Source organism: Dipodomys spectabilis, unplaced genomic scaffold, assembly GCF_019054845.1.
Source record: "Dipodomys spectabilis isolate Male_0828 unplaced genomic scaffold, ASM1905484v1 ptg000093l, whole genome shotgun sequence".
NCBI lineage: Eukaryota > Metazoa > Chordata > Mammalia > Rodentia > Heteromyidae > Dipodomys > Dipodomys spectabilis.
In genome coordinates this window covers 1,183,573-1,201,510 of record NW_024870770.1, presented here as the reverse complement: position 1 = coordinate 1,201,510, position 17,938 = coordinate 1,183,573, and positions in this window count along the sequence as shown.

Below are 17,938 nucleotides of genomic sequence, written 5' to 3'. Positions count from 1 at the left end.
TGTTGTGAATATATATGACATTTTCTTGATCGATTAATCTACTGAGGTGCATCTGTGTTGGTTCCATATCATAGCTGTGGTAAATAATGCTACAATTGACATAGTTGTGATGGTAACTTTAGTGAGGCCTTGTCTGTGGTCATTTGGGTAAATGCCCAGGAGTGGGATTGCTGGGTCATAGTGAATAACTTCTGAGGAACTTGTATACTTCTTTATAGAGTATTTGAACAAGTTTACTTTTCAACCACTAGTACAGTAACATTCCTTTTTGGCTATATTCCCACCAGACCAGCATCTGTTATTATTAGTGTTCTTCATAATGGTCATCAAACTAGGGGAGGTGGAATCTCAATGTTGCTTTTATTTGTATTTCTATGGAGAGAAATGTTGCATATTTCTTCATGTTTCAGTTGGCCATTCATATTTCTTCTTCAGAGAAGTCTCTCTTTAAATCTTTAGCCCACTTATTAAGAGGATTGTTTCTTTGAAGATTTGTTTTTGGGGGGAGTTAACTTTTGGGGCTCTAAATATATTTGAGATGTAAGGACATTGCCTGTTGCAGAGCAAGTAACGAACTTCTCCCAAACTGTGGGCTTTCTATTTATCTTTCTATCTATGTAATTTCTCTTCTTAGATTTGGTAAGGGTCTGTCAAGTCTGTTAATTTATTGAAACAACCAATTCTGTTTTGTCGATCTTTTTATGTTTTAGTTTGTCTTTATTTAGTTATTTCTTATTTTTGTATTTGTTTCTGTCTTCTGCTTTGGGTTTGGGTTTGATCCTGTTTTCAAGAATTTTGAGGTATATAATTAAAATACAGACTTCAGATTTCCCCAATTGTTTGATGTAGGCACTTAGAGCTATAAATTTTCCTCTAAGTACTGCATTTACTGTTTTCCAGAGGTGTTGGTATTGTGTCTGTTCAATTTGTTAAATTTCAGAAACTTTCAGATTTTCATTCTAATGTATTCAGTGCCTCACTGGTCATTCAGCAATGTGTTGTTCAGTCTTCATGGGTTTGGGATTATTTTTTGCTTTAGCTTTTTAATTCTAAGTTTATTCTGTTGTGGTCTGACAAGATATGGGAATTCAAATAATTTTTCTTTCAATTTGGATAGAATTTCTATTGACAGAGTATATGTTCTATTTTGAAGACTCTTCCATGAGCTGCTGCGAAGAATGTGTATACTGATGGTGAATGTATATTCTGTAGATGTCTGTTACGGCTAGGTGTTCAAAGTAGTTATTTAAGTCTTCAGTTTCTTGGTTGAGTTTTTTTCTGGATGACCTATCCATGAATTTCAATGATGTGTTGAGATGTGTTTTTAGTTTAAGTAGTATTTGGTTGATGAAGTGGGGTGCTCCAGGATTCAGGGCATTGATATTTAGACTTGATATATCCACCTAATGGAGATGTGCCATTATCAATATATAATGTCTCTTCCTAGTAATTTTATTTTGAATTCTATTTTATCTTATGTTAGTAATTCTACTGCGGCCTGTTTATGGTGTTCATTTGCTTGAAAATTTTCCTTCTAGCCTTTCAGTTTGAGTATGTGTTTGTTTTTGTCAATAAAATGTGTCTCTTGTAGATACTGCAGGCATGCGTCTTGTTTTATTATACTACTATTTAGTCTGTTTTCTAATTGGAAAGTTAAGTCCATTGATATTGAAAGTTAAGACTGTGAAATATCTCATAAGTCCTGATATGTTATTCACCTGCTGTTAGGCTCTGTGTCTCATCTACTCTTAATATATTTACCTTGTTCAATGGTAGGGAGCATTTTATATAACCAGTTCCTGTTCTTCATGATCTTCTCTATGTAGGATATATTTGATTAACTTCTATCCTGCTGATTTGGTGGAGATACATTGTTTCAAGATTTCTTTGTCATGAAATATTTTTATATATCCTTTTAATGTAAAGGAGAGTTTGGCTTGGGACCATATTCACGGTTGATAGTTGTTTGTCTTTAATGTTTGTCATATATCATGCGAGGCTCCCCGTTTTACCATATCAGCAAAGAAATTTGTATTTATTCTGACTCTATATCCTTTATAAATAATCAGTCTTTTCTCCTGACAGATTTAAGAATCCCTTCATTGATGTCTAATTATCCTCTAATGGATTATGATGTGATGGTGGTTTGTTCTGTTCTGGTATACTCTGTTTGGTGTTCTAAAGGCTTCTCTTATCTGTGAGAGCCTATCTCTTTGATTTCCCTGTCTTACAATTGGTTATTGTTTTAGGTCTTCTATCTCTTTATTAAAGCTTTATTTTAGGTCTTGTATGGATTTTGTTTACAACTTTTTATTGGGTGGGGGCTTGGGAGGTATGTGTTTTAGCTGTGTCTTCTCTCATATCTTTCAACTATGCATCCAATTTTCGCTTGGACTCTCTTGCCTTCTTAGAATATATTTTTCTTTGTGTTTGGAGTATCCATGAATTATTTTGCTGATCTTTGCTTGGTCTCATCTTGTTCACAAATTTCCTTGTAGAGATTTTGTATCTTTTCATTAATCACGTTTTTCAGCAGAATTTGTAATGTATTTTGAAAACTATCTTCTAGGTAATTGATGGTTCTAATGCCTGTTTATTTACTGTGTGAATTATATTAACTTGGCATGAGTTTTCTCATATTTTTCTGATTTGTTCTGTCCATTTGAAGTACTTCTTGGCTTTCATTTGGTGAAATCTATGATCTTAATAGGTGAGTATCTATTTTCTTGGATGAATTGCCAGGTGTTGCATTGGTCCTCTGTTGTGATTTGTTTTTCTGGTATTAGGTTTTTGTCTAGACCATTAAGTGTAGGAGAAGTGATCAGTTGTGAGAGATGTTGTCAAATTAATACTAGTGGTTCCAATGACAGTTCCGACTATTCAGTGATAAGGTGAATTATGTCTGTTTTTATATGTGACTGTCTCTGTTCATGATTTTTTAGCCATGCGGCCCTTTCATTTCCACACTGCAGTTGTGTTTTTTAATGTTGGCCAACACAGTCACAGCAGTCACCTTCCTGGCTGGGTAACTTTTCATAGACTTCTGTTTTCTTGTGAAGACAGTATAATATCTTCTTTTGAATTGTATATCTATATAAAATTATACCTAACTTGGTATGACACTCTAGAACGGAATACCTTCTAAGACTCTAAATCTGTTTCATTAGAGAAATCTAGGATAATTTTCTGTTGTTATTCTGCTACTGTTTTCCCTATTCCTCTGGGTCATTTATTATATTGTGGATTTTTTCACATAATTGAGGATTTGTGATGGTTGTATCAAGTTATTTTTGTTTTTCTGTTTGTGTTACTTTGAAATAGTGATTTCAAAGTATGTATTAAGAGACAGTAATAATATGAAATGTGAAGAGCTTAAAGCTTAAAGAGGCACAATGAAGGCTTGAGTAACTCCATTACAGGCTTGCAACCATCTTGTGAGGTATGAATTATGAAAATAACCATGGGTTGGACCCAGAAATGACACAAAAAGTAAAACAATTCCTGGACAACTGAGACATAAACACTCCTTGGGAAAGCCACAGGAATTTTCTCCAAATGCATTGACCAAACATTGGGTGGCCATGCAGGACACTGTGACCCACTGGCCAGAAACTTCCTGTCAATAATACCTCAATAATATTAGCCAATCACCTATGTATAGCTTAGTTTGTTTAAATTTTAATTAATCATGTAATTTCTCATGTACAACTTCCTTCAAGTTGTTTGTTCAATACTCTAAAAACTGTGCTGTTTCTATGCTTGGGGTCTCTTAATGTCATGGGTTACCGATTGCACAGAGTACCAGCCTGGAGCTTGCAAATAAAAGATGCCTTTGTTATTTCCATTGGTCTAGGTCTCTGGTGGTCTTCGGGGGGTCTTGAGTCTATGTAAAACAAATGTAAGTTATTACATTGAAAGAAAGACTGCAGACATTTTAACCTATTCGCTACAAGTAAATTAATATTAAGCAAAGCTAATTAACTCTGATTTACTCTTCAGAGGATGAGTATAGTACTCTTGGACATCTTGGAGAAAAAGACTTTAGACTGATTACAACTGATGCCTTTCACTGAAATTACTGGCTAAACATTCTTCTTCAGAAAGGCAAATGCTCCATTTTTTCAAATTAGTATTATAAAATCATAACATCTGAATGTTGAATTGTTTTCCTGTGCTATTTTCAATACCATTCTTCATCCATTAGGTATCTAGGGCTTAGAATGACCCGTTCCTTAATATACCTATATTGCTTATATTGTGATATAAATCTCAGTAATATTAATATGAATTTATCTCTGAATCTCATCTTGAGCTACATTCATATGTAATTGATGCAGTCTCAAGCAAGAAACCTATTTTACTCTTTTCTATCCTTTAAACAATAAATCTATTATCTTTAGAAATATGTTCTAAAGAAAATATGTTCTTTTATATTGTTCCAGAAAACATCATTTATTTCTAGTACTTTTACTGAAATAAATATAAAGTATGGAACATGGAGAATCCCCCCCCCCCTTATCACTTTAAAGTATATCCTTAGGGACTATTTTATGTATAAAAAATAAAAAAGTGCAATGCACATGTTTATACATGAATCATCTAATGGTTATGTCAATTTGACACAAGAAGTATCATAGTACATCAAGTCTCAATTTACTTAAAGGCACCAACATATTAGTGTTCATGAATATCACTCATCTTTAGAAAATGACTAGTCACAACAAAGTTTATATTTCAAATTTAAAAAATAAAAATTACACCCAGATTTGATGTGAATATCCTGTTTCCAGTAATACATTTATTCAGCAAACAGGGAAACAAAAAATAAGGGCTTGTCATATAGAAAGAAAGATGTAAAAGCATACTGTATTTCCTTAAGATGATACATACATGCAAATCGTGTCATTTATTCAAAGATACTATAAAAATTCATGAGTGGATTTGTGATCAGAAGTGATAGGGAAACAAAGTAACTGGAAAACTGTATTTGTAAATAGTGCTTTCAATATATGATGACGTTTTCAATAAATAAGCCCATAGATGATGATTTTATATCTGTAACACACATCCAGTATTTTACATTTTAGACATACTCCCATTCTCTTACCTCAATTCTTGATCAATATTCTTCTATTTTCATGATGTCAATTGCTACTAAAGTAACAAGGTGGGTGTTCTCTTGGTTTCTACATCCAATAAATTTTAGTATTTTGTAACGGTGTATAAACTCATGGAGTTTGACTTGGATGTGAAGTTCGAGGATAGTGTATTCAGGGTATTAATTGACCTGAAGCAGCCAGGAACCTATTGTGAATACACAGACACACTTTATACTAAGAATTAGGGACTTGATCTCAGGGAAAGATTAGGGTCCAGGCAATATCTTGAAGCTGAGATAAAGCAATGCAGCAAACATCTATCAACTATCATTACAAGGTAATGGAACATGTCTCTGATGTGTCTCGGTGGCAGCGGTGTGTGTGTGTGTGTGTGTGTGTGTGTGTGTGTGTGTGTGTGTGTGTGTGTGTGCTTGTTTGTGTGTGTGTGTTTGTGTGTGTGTGTGTTTGTGTGTGTGTGTGCGTGTGTGTGTAAATAATTTTAGTGTGGCTTCTATATTTACAGTCCATAGAACATTACTTGTTAAGGAGAAAGTGCCCTTACCACAGCTCTGATACCACTGTCATCACTTTTTACTGCAAAAAAACATTTGCTTAATCTCTAAATAAAAAGAGAAAAATAAACTAACATCTTACATGATTGTTTTGAAACTTAATTGGCAAATTGAAGGCCAAAGGGAGAAATTGGAGATTAATTGGAGATTAATACACTCTTTTTCCTCACTTCTGATTATTAAACCGCAAGAGCTGTGATTTTCGGGAATCTCTTGTAATGTACTTACTGATGAATTACTAATATGTTTAATAATATGAAACATATGATAGAGAAACAGATCAACCAGCAAGCACAAAGAATTAGTGATAAGATTGAGCTTTTGAGCATGGTTGCCACATCTTTTAGTAATGCAATTCCTTCATAAGAATTTCAAATTTTATGGCTTTCCCTGCGTGATTAAAAGGTAAGAAAGTGCTCTAGAAACAAAAATTCCTGTTCAGCCAAATAGAAGGTGCTCATGTTCCCATCCTCATGTTGCAAATTTCCATTCCATAAAGACTCTTTGTTAGAGTGCTTTCATTTAATATACTTTCATTTAATATACATTTAATATACACCATCCTTCCCTGTTGGATACAGGAAAAAAGGTAATTTTGTTTGAATATTATCTTCCGTAAGTTAGTGTGTACCGGCATGGTTTGTATTATTAGAGAAGTTTGTAATAAATATAAGTAGGGATCATGTCACAACTATAAAATATAATTAAAATCACATAAGACTAGAAGTCACAGAATTTTGTGCATAAAAACATACATTAGATTAGATGCAGAATTTCTATTTTGAGACAGAGTTTATATTAAAGTAAATAGCACTTTACTAAGGGTTGAAACATTTTATTGAAAAAAATATATTTCTTAGAGATATTTTTGCTTCATATTTTAAGAAGAAAAATGGTCCCAAAATAATTATTTATTAAAAGTTATTTTCCTGTTTCAATGTGATTAACCTCCAAATTACAAATTCAGATATTTAACTTAATTTAAATTAACCAAAAATATTTATTGAGTATAAGAATCTTATGTGCTCTACATTCTTCACACTAACTTTACCAAATAGGATGAGTCAAATAATCCGTCTCTTTGTGAACTGTGTTGATATTATTTACAATGTGAGCAAAATGTTTTAAAAGTAGTATTTAGTTTAGCTTAATTGCTCTGAAGAGAAAATAAATGATATAATCAAAGGCTAAAAATGATTAGATTTAAAATTTAGAATTCAGGAAATGTTTTTGACCACACTGGTTACTGGAGCCTTTGCAACAACCTCATGAGATAATTTATATGAATGAAGCAAAAATCCCAGAATTTAGACATTTACGAATACAAAATTCGTGTCTTTCTGAATATGTAGAGTTACATACCAAACATAGAAATTTTAGCTTTTAAATACCTGAATATACTGATGTATTTAATTGCAGGGGACTTATTCTGAAAGGAGATAAAATTGCAATAATTTTGAAAAGTAAACCTAAGTATTCATTTGAATGAAAGACAATGTTTAAACATCACTCTTTCAAGAAACAAGATGTACAGTTAGTTGTTTTTCATGCCAATTATGTTCTCTAAAATAACTGGATTAGTAAACTTAAATCATTGCTTCATAGGAAAATAGAAATTTAGTTTCCTAAAATTAATGACTATAACTTTTTCTCAAACAATTACTAAAAAACTGTTTTTTGTTTTTTCATGGAATCTTATTTAATATATTTTTATTCATTAAGTTTAAATATTTAACCAATAACAATATAAAATATGCATGAACACCTTAATAGTAACAATAAAATTAATATTATTACTATTATTATTTTTTGTCAGTTGTGGGGCTTGAACTCTAGGTCTGGGCATTGTCCCTCAACTCTTCAGCTCAAGACTTTCCTCTGGGGGTCAGGGAGTGTGATCCCATGGCATATGTGTCTGTTTGCTACACTGGAGGGCCCATGCCTCTTCTGAAAAATCTAAGGCTTGTGGATAAGAGATACTAAAACTCAAAACCAAGCTTCTTACATCAGTAGGATTACAGGTCTGAGTCTCATGGACTCAACTTTTTTATACATACTATAGTCAGTTTCATTATATTCTCTTTCAATACATTCACCATATAGACAGATATGTACAAATATATGTATATAATATTTATTTATAATCAGTGTTATATCTAGAAACAAACAAATATATATTCATATAATTATAATCAAATTCTATCACTACTTTCTCCAATAACATTTACACTAATGTTTTGTGCAAAAAAACACTCAATTCTAAAACTTTAAATGCCTTTTTAGTTTGAAAAATCATATTTAATCTTATATATTAAATAATATACTATATATACATAAAGAATAAAATATGTATTTACATATAACTGATTTAATTGTGGAAATATTTCCTGATTTTTTGTTAGTTCATCTATGTAAGCCTTCTTTCTTCTATTGATGATATCTTTTACTTTCAAGCATACATACCTCCAATATATTTTGTCAAATATTTTCAGCCCAAAGTAGACTTTTTATATTATTGGAGCCAAAATTTTCTTCCATATTTGCCCAAAGAAAATGAATACAATGAAAATGTATACAGATTTGAACTCATTGTTGGAAGAGAGTCACACATACCACTATAAGTATTGTGGTATTTGTCCCAATTGACAGAATACCTTCCTAGGACATCTGATCTGCTATGTCCTAGAGCTTTTTTAGCCACCTTATCACCCCATGCAGGCATAGCCTGGCTTCCTTACCACTCTTTTTGCATTTAACAGCTCACATTATATCAAGTAAGCTCTCTTCTACAGCCCCCTGTCACTCTGCTTCCCCACCTCCAGAACAGGTATGCACTATGCATGAATTCTAGAATATGTTAAAAACATTGACATTTTAATAAAGTTAGAAAAATAAATAGAATGAACTTTTTACAAAAGTCAGGACAAAAAGAAAAATAAGGATTTTCTCAGGATGGGGAGAAGGAATCTCAAAATCTAGATTGGCCTCTAAGTTGCCTTCAGGCAGAAATCTGCCTCAGAGTCTTCAAAGGGATCTACTTTCTCATTAAAGACAGGATTTTCTTCCTGAGTCCAGGGAGGGACAGATTCTAATTTATCCATTGGAAATTGGATCCCTTTCAAGAGGAGAGACTGATCTGGGTATTCTGTGAGGAAAGATTCCCTTTCCTCAACTGAATCTAGATTTTGGACGCCACTTATTGGTTTTCCTAAACATATACTGGGGTCATTTTCCATTAGCACACATTTACCCTGCACACCAAGACTTGTTTTTGTTGTTGTTGTTGTTGTTGTTTTACTGATTTAGAGCTGATCTAGCTGGATTGTGAACATCAATGGAAGACATTCTGTATCGTCTTCTTCCTTGGTGGTATGTGTAGATACACCTGCATCACATGTGGGGTTCAGAATCAGTGGGATGTCCACAGGACTCAAAACCGACTTGGGCCTTTCTACAAATTGAAAAAAACCCCTCTACCTTCACATGATTTCTGGAGATCAGCAATGGCTTCTGATCTCCATCAGCCACCATAGACGACATCACTGATGGGTTCTTTATCTGGAGTTCTACAGGAGCTTCTCTACAGTGATGCAAACCTGAGAATGAAAATAGGTACAGGAGTCTTTGAGTAGACCCTAGTAGTTAAGGTGTCACTAAACTTCCAAGAGGATCTAATGGGAGAAGCATTAGAATTTGAGTTGGGACTGAACACTGATTAGGAGGTAGGCTGTTTCTAACGAGTGGCTACTTCTAAGTTATTTCAAAAGGAGAACAGACATTACCTGGCAAAGAATATCCATACAAGGACATTTTGCCAAGCTGGGGAGAACTAAGGGCTCTTGGCCAATCAGGCACATCCCTATAGACTCAGGTTCCATCCCTACTCATAAGCTCTGAGGCATCTAAACAAGGACTTCTTCCTCTTTTTCTTGGTCTCATGGGTTCCTCCAGCTGGTCCAGAAAAATATGTAAGCAGAAGAGCAGGTCTGAAGAGGGCATGTTGAGCTTGACATACTGTGTAAGTTCTTTCAGGTTGTCATTGTTCTTGGGCTCATAGAAATCATCAGTGAAGAAGTCCATCCACATAGGGAGGATGAAACAAACAACGTTGTGGGCAGATTGATGACAAGGAAAATGAAAGCCCACCCTCCCTATCCCATGTTAGGAAGTGGAAAGAGACTCCTGCAAGCAGGATGCTCCTCACAACCCACTTCTAGTAATTTCTCAAACATAATCCTCTAAAATTCTCCCTGTAATAGGAAGAGAAATTTGTTTCCCCACTGGATCTGACTTGCTATACATAGCCCTCCCTGTCATCCATGACAGTCCAAAAGCACAACCAAAACCACAACTCTTTAATCTGCTGTCCACTGAAGTGCCAAGCCTCAACCCCCTGGTAAAAAATCACAACTGGTGTGCAAAGAAGAAAGTTGATTTTGATTCAGAAACCTCAAAGATACCAAGTTTTCAAGGATAGAACATTTCTTTGTGCCAGAGTCCACTTACTTCTTCACTTGTTCATCTTCCTCCCAGTTAAGGTAGAAGGATCTGTACCAATGGGAGGAGAGAAGGAAGTTAAATCTATGCTTCTCCTTTTCTGAACTAACAGGACACACATGGGACTCGCTAAGTCCCACATGGTAATGTAAACATGACAGACAAAAGTGGAGATATGTCTATACAACTTTATGGTAATTCTGTGAAGATTCTTATGTGCATCTGTCCAAATAAATGCCCAATGGCTCATGCCTCTAATCCTACTAATCAGGAGGGTGAGATCTGATGATCACAGTTTGAATCCAGTCTAGTTTGTAAAAACCTAAACATACTTACCTTCAATTAACCAGCCAAAGGCCAGAATTGGACCTGGGGCTCAATTGGTAGTGTGCTAGAAATAGGACAGCACTCAAGCCCCCAATTAAAGTTAACATTGCCTCCTTTCTTCTGTCTATATTCTTTCAAAGGCCTCCAAGATAGTGATTTCCTAGGTGAGCGTGAACATTGGGTGCCACTGGCTCCTTCCTTAAATCTTAGTCTCTCAGCAAGCAAATTGTTAAGGCTCCACTAGCTTATGAGGCAAATGAAATGTTCTGGCAGCCAAGTCCTAAAGAATTAGCCAAGGACTGAACTTCTTTGTCTCAAGCCAAGCTCCTTTGATAAGACCCAAGTGAAACTGTCTCAGAGATGTACTGAGTATTCCAATACTCTGCCAGGGGGTCTCATCAGCCCTGGGTTAGAAGGAGGAACACTCACTTTATTTGTTGGTCATGGGGCTTGAACTCTGGGCTTGGGTACTATCCCTCAGCCCTTCAGCTCAAGGCGAGCACTCTACCGCTAGAACCACAGCACCACTTCTGGTTTTCTAGTGGTTTATTGGAGATAAGAGTATCATAGCCCTGTATCATAGCTCTGCCAGGGCTGGCTTTGAACCGTGAACCTCAGACCTTTGCCTCCTGAGTATCTAGAATTACAGGCGTAAATTACTGGTGCCTGGCTTAGGAACACTCACTTTTTTTGTGTGTGTCCGGTCATGGGGCTTGAACTCTGGGCCTGGACCCTGTCCCTCAGCTCTTGTGCTCAATGCTAGCACTCTACAACTTAAGCCACAGCACAACTTCCGGCTTGTTTTCTGCTTATATGGTGCTCAGGAATCGAACCCAGGGCCTCATGCATGCAAGGCAAGCTCTCTACCACTGAGTCATCTTCACAGCCCAGGAACAATCACTTTTTAAACAGAATATCCAGCAACTGCTCCATTGTCCTCCTATCTGTGTAGTGGTGGAGGAAGTTTCCAACATAGAAGGGATCACCTTTCTGGTAGGCAGGGACCAGGTCCATTACCAGAATTTCCAGAAAGCCTGAGTCCAGGCTCCATATATTATAAGGCACATTCAGAGTTTGGGCTGACTCATTGTCACACTGAAGTGGTAAAAAAGAATGGATCTATGAAACATGGAAATAGGAGTACACTTCAAACTGAGTAATTGTAATAGAGTGGATTGAAAAGTGCACAGCAAATATTTTCTGGCTACACATATAAAAGCACATAAGAAGAAGTTTCTAGTGTGGGCTAGGATGAGATTAAATAGGTTTTTTTGTCATAGTTATTCCTGGCCTGAATTGCCTTGTGATTTCCTTGGTTTCTTCTTATTAAAAAGTCCTGAGACATTGGATTCGTGGTTTGACACTGATCCAATGTCTGCAGCATCGAGTGAGGCACTCCACATTTCTCATGCCTGAGACCTGAGTCTCTTGACTTGAAACAACACAGGAACATCTTTCTTGTTCCTGAGCCACAGGCCAAGTGAGCTGGCTTGAGCTGACTGTAGTTTACAGTTGCGTGGCTCTCAGAATTCTATATTCTATTCCATTGTGAGGGAGGTAGTATCATCTCTCAGGGCCCAATGATCTAAGCTGCTTGCTCACATAAGACCATGCCAAAGACAAACTGGAGGCTGAAATCTCCCCTCCCACATCACTTTATACACATGTGGACATTGTCAAATCCCAATATCCTCAGCTAGGCCTAGATACAGGCATGTTTCAGCCTCAAGGAATACTTCCTAGGTCAGATCCAGTCCTTATTTGTCACTATTCCTCTCATCCTGCACAAATCATTTTGCCTCTCAGGGCCCCCTCGGTCTGCCATGTGCTTATTGCATCTATTTTTGACAGCTACTTCCTAAGACAATGTTAGGTTTTTGTTTCCTAATCTTATTTGCCCTTGAAGCCCCAGTGTGCTGTCATCTGGAAAAAAGGCAAGTTCTTAGCGGTGGGAAAATCAAACAAGTATTGGAAAACAAACATTACACATATAGTCAGACATTTTTACAGGTGTATTTTCTTGTAAGAAAAAAAAAGTATTTTTGAATCTTTTGTCACATTTTATGACAGAGGGGAAGGGGAAAAGGGAAGAGGTGCTGCATTTTTTTAATTCAATGATTATTTTTTTAAAAAATAGTATAGTTGAAGGAATCTAAGAGTTAAAGATAAAAACTGTGCTCCTGCACTTTTTATAAGCTAGTCGTTTATAAACTATTCCTCACTAAAGTCTTGTCGTCTGTGTCCCATGAACTATCCTCCTCCATCAAAATAATCAAGGAAAAACCTTTACAAATAAGTAGGCTGTTGTCCAATCTCTGGATAAGAATTTAAGATAAAACATTGCCTGGGAATTTGTGCATGTACATGTTGTGTGTGTGTGTGTGTGTGTGTGTGTGTGTGTGTGTGTGTGTGTGTGTGTGTGTGTGTGTGTGTGTGTGTGTGTGTGTATGAATGTGTGTCTGTGCATATTTGTGTCTTAGGGTTTGAACTCAGGGACTATATGACAATCCCAAGCATCTTTCCCTTGACCTTAGTGCTCTACCAATTGTACTACAGTTTAACTGCAAGCTTTTTTTAGTGAACTGGAGAGGAGAGGCTCATAAAATTTCCTGCTCAGGCTGTCTGAACTACATATCAAGTATCAACCTCCTGATTAGCTAGAGTTATAATTATGAGCCTCCAGAACCTGGTGATAAAGCATTGTTACTGGAGGCAGTGGGGTTCCAAGTTTCAGTCCGGCTTCACAACTCTCTATATCATAATACAGCAACAGCAAAACCCTATATCAAAATACAATAATAAGTTGTAATTGCAATACAATTTAGTGATATAGTCTGCTAGCATAACTTTCAGGAAACCTTAGTTTTAAAGATTTAGCAACACATAACCAAACAAAATGAGCTAATTTTAGGAGACTCTACGAATTTGTTAATTCCATCTTAATAATTTCAAAACATTATAAGAAACAAGAAAAAATTCATACTTATGAGAATGTAAAAAGATAAAAAGATGGCAGATTATTAAATGGAAAATTCTACGCTGCAGGAAAATTATTGTCATGGTGAATATATGGTGGTATTGTTATGATGAATATATGATAATGTTCTTCAGAGCAGCAATAGATAAATATATATATTTACTAAACATAGTCTAACTTGTCTATATCTATCAACATCCAATCTTCCAGTGCACATTATCAATGTATTCATGTTTATGGTATATTCAAAAAAATGATTAGCAGAGTCAGGAGGTTACCAAAATATATTAGCTGCAATGTTTTAGGAGATAAACTTGCTAATTATATTGACTATTCTATATATTAAAGATGTATTTTTTTATCATTTTATCTCTAAGTATGTACAAACACTACTTCAAAGTGAAACGGAATACAAAAAGGTTTTGAAGGCATATGCCAATAAAGCTAGCTATTTGGGACATCATTTCAAGACCAGTGAAGTTTTACCTGCAATGATCCCCAACCCCTGGCTGTGTGTGATGGAATACTTCTATCACCCAGGTCCATGGGGACGTGAAAGTAGGAGGATTTCAATTACATGCCATACAAGGCAAGAATTTCCACATGGCTCCCTCTCAACCAAAGAAGGTTCAACATTGGCTAGCACCTATCTCCCCCACCTAGGTAAAAATAAAAATAAGAGCATTGTAATATAAGAAAAAAACAACATTAAAACATGCCAATGCAAAGCATCATGAACAACAAACACTCAGTGTTTGTTTCTTATACCTTTATTCCTAACTATAGTTTGGATTATATATGTGAGCCAGAGGCACTAAGCAGTTCATCATTATAAAATGACTATTTGAGTGTCTGCTTTGACTCCAAGGTCTTTGGTCCATTTGGAGTTGATTGTGGTGCAGGGTGATATATAAGGATCTAGCTTTAGTTTTCTACAAGTAGTTACCCAATTTTGCCAGCACCATTTACTGAAGAGGCTGTCTTTTTCCATTCATTTTTTTAGCTACCTTATCGAAGTTTAGATGGCTATATGTCTGTAGTTCATTTCTGGGATTTCAGTTTTATTCCATTTGTCCTGCGGTCTGTTATTTTGCCAGTACCAAGCTGCTTGGATTACTATGGCTTTGTAGTAGAGTTTGAAATTTGGTATTGATATTCCTCCAGCACTGTTCTTTCTGTTAAGGATAATTTTTGCTATTTGGGGTCTTCTATTGTTCCATATGAATTTTTAGATTATTTCTTCTATTTCCTTGAAGAATGAAGTTGGAATATTGATTGGTACCGCATTGAACTTGTAGATAGCCTTGGGAATTATTCCCATTTTCATGATGTTGATCCTTCCAATTGAGGAGAATGGGAGGTTTTTCCAGTTTCTACGTTCTGTTTTGAATTCCATTAACAGGTTTTTTAAAGTTTTCATCATAGAGGTTCTTTACTTCTTTGGTTAAGTTAATTCCTAGGTATTTTATTTTTTGTGGAGCTATTATGAATGGAGTTGCTATCCTAATTTCAGCCACGCTTTTCTCATTGTTGGCATACAGAAAAGCCATTGATTTTTGAGGGTTAATTTTATACCCTGCTGCTTTGCCAAAGGTTTGAATCACCATGAGTAATTTGGGAGTGGAGTCCGTGAATAAGAGACTACCGATGTCTCCTTGGAACAGGCCGAAACTTTCTCAAAAGACACCCAGAAACACAACGAATCAAAGAAAGGTTAGAAAAATAGGATTGCATGAAATTGCAGAGCTTCTGCATGGCATAGGACATAGCTAACAAGATCAATAGATCAACCACAGATTAGAAGAAGATCTTCACTAGCCATACAACAGACAAGGGTCTCATATCTAAAATATGCCCGAAACTCAAAAAATTAAATCCCCCAACAACAAATCCTTAAAGAAACAACTGCCCAATAAATAAGTGGGCTAAAGCCTTAAAGACAAACTTCTCTGAAGAGGAAAGAAGGATGGCCAGTAAACACATGAAGAAATGCTCAACCACCCTGGCCATGAAAGAAATGCAAATCAAAACAAAATTTAGGTGCCACCTCTCCCCAGATAGAATGGCTATAATCAAGAACTCTAATAACCACAGATGCTGGAGGGGATGTGGACAGAAGAGAACCTTACTTCATTTTTGGTGGGAGTGTAAACTTGTTCAACCACTTTGGAAAATAGTATGGAGGTTCATTAAAAGAGTCCACATAGAGCTTCCTATGACCCAGCAATCCCACTTTTGGGCATTTACCCAAATGATCACAAACAAAACCATACTAAAACTACCAGCACAACTATGTTTATTACAACATTATTTACCATAGCTAAGATATGAAACCAACCCAGATGCCCCTCACAAATGAATGAATCAAGAAAATGTGGTCTCTATACACAATGGAATTCTATGCCTCCATCAGAAAGAATTACATTGCCCCATTTGTTAGGAAATGGAAAAACTTGGAAAAAATTATATTAAGTGAAATAATCCAGGCCCAAAGAAACATAAGTCCCATGGTTTCCCTTATTTGAAATAACTGGTATATGTCTGGGACATGCAGAAAAGATCAGATAAGTTGATGTTGGATGAAATAAACCCTAAGAGAAGAATTCAAATTTTTTTTTCTTTCTTGCGATTGTTTCAAACATATTCATAAGATGATTTATTTGTTGTTTTGTATGTCTCTCCCCAACAGTATAACCCCTGCTTTCACTGTATTTGATGTTGATATAATTTGTGGAAGGGAATGAAAAAACACATTTTTAAATAAGGATACAGGTGGACTCATTGCAACAATGAGATGTACAAGTCATTATGTCGAAAAACGAACTTTACAACTTTGGCCAGGAGGGGTGGAGAGTGGTGGTGGGGAGTGGGGAGGTGTGTGATGGAGATAACAATGTATTGGAAGGGGAAACAAAGGATGGGACAACAATGCTTGATAAGAAATGTATTCAATACCTTGTCCATATAATTGTAAATTCTCTGTATATTATTTTCAAAATAAAAAAAGTCTATGTGAAACCAGGTGCCAGTGGCTCATGCGTGTAATCCTGGCTACTCACAAGGCTAAGACCTGAGAATTGCAGTTCAAAGCCAGCCCAGGAAGAAAATTTCCCATAAGACTCTTATCCCCAATTAACAACTCAAAAACTTGAAGTGGCTCCATGGCTCAATTGACCAAGTGCTAACTAACTTGAGCACAGAGTCTCAGAGTCAGTGCCCAGGCCCTGAATTCAAGCTCCACAACTGACAAAAAAAATAAACATATAAATGTTTGAATTTCTTGTGAATTGAAATGACAGCTCTGGTATACAATTCTACAGTCTACTACAGATTTCATTATATTTGTGGTTAGAAAAAGGAGCAGCAATTGAATAAAGGACATTTTTTCATAAACTAGGGCAGATTGGTCCCTAATTAGAGGAAATTGCTGGACTCATACATAATATTTTTGGTTGGTTTTTGTTTTGTTTTTAAGATAGGATGAGAAACCTTATTTCTGCCAATGGCTATTTGGATATGTATGACATCATTCACAGGTCATGCAGAATTAACAGTAAAGACAGGACACAGTCAACTTGCAGTAAACTTATTTGTCTTTATGCGATATTCCAAATTATTTGTTTAGCTTATATGTCCCTATGGCCTATAGTTTCCTATTCCTGCCTTCCTCAAATACAAGCATGTTCCACCAATTTAGATTTGTGCCAGGCAATATGTAGTAGTAGTGCCAAGAGGTGAGGAAAATTTTAACACAACAAGGAAAGCTTGAAACCAACTCTTTATTAGCTGGACACTGGGGAGTCACGCCTAATCCTAGCTACTCTGGAGGCTGATGATCACAGTTCAAAGACATCTGGAGTGAGAAAATCTCTGAGACTCTTCTCTCCAATTAACAACCAAAAGCAATAAATGGGGCTGGGGCTCCAGAGGTAGAGTAGCCTTGCTTACAAAAAGTCAGAGGTGGGGGCTGGGAAGGTAGCTTAGTGGTAGAGCGCTTGTCTTGCATGCATGAGGCTCTGGGTTAGATTCATCAGCACCTCATAAGCAAAAAGAAGAAAACAAGAAGTGGTGCTGTCTCAAGTGGTAGAGCACTAGCCTTGAGCTGAAGAGCGAGGGAGAGGGCCCAGGCCCAGAGTTTAAGCCCCATGACTAGACCCCCCCCCGAAAAAAACATCAAGGGCAGCACCCAATCCTGAGTTCAAGCAGAAGGTCAAAAACAAAAACAATCAGCAACAACAAAAAGCAGAAACTGGGAGAAAGCTCAGGAAAGTATGGAGTTGTCTACAAGACAAATATATACATTACATGAATTGTGAAATGCTAACCTCACTGTATAATTAGTAACAATTACATTTTTAAAAAATCCGAAAGACTCGAGGTTCTGGGAAGATGGCAGAGGAGAAGCTAGAGGCTAAACAAGCTCTCGCATAGAAAGCAGGTTTAGAGTTCCAGTGAAGAGTCCTAAG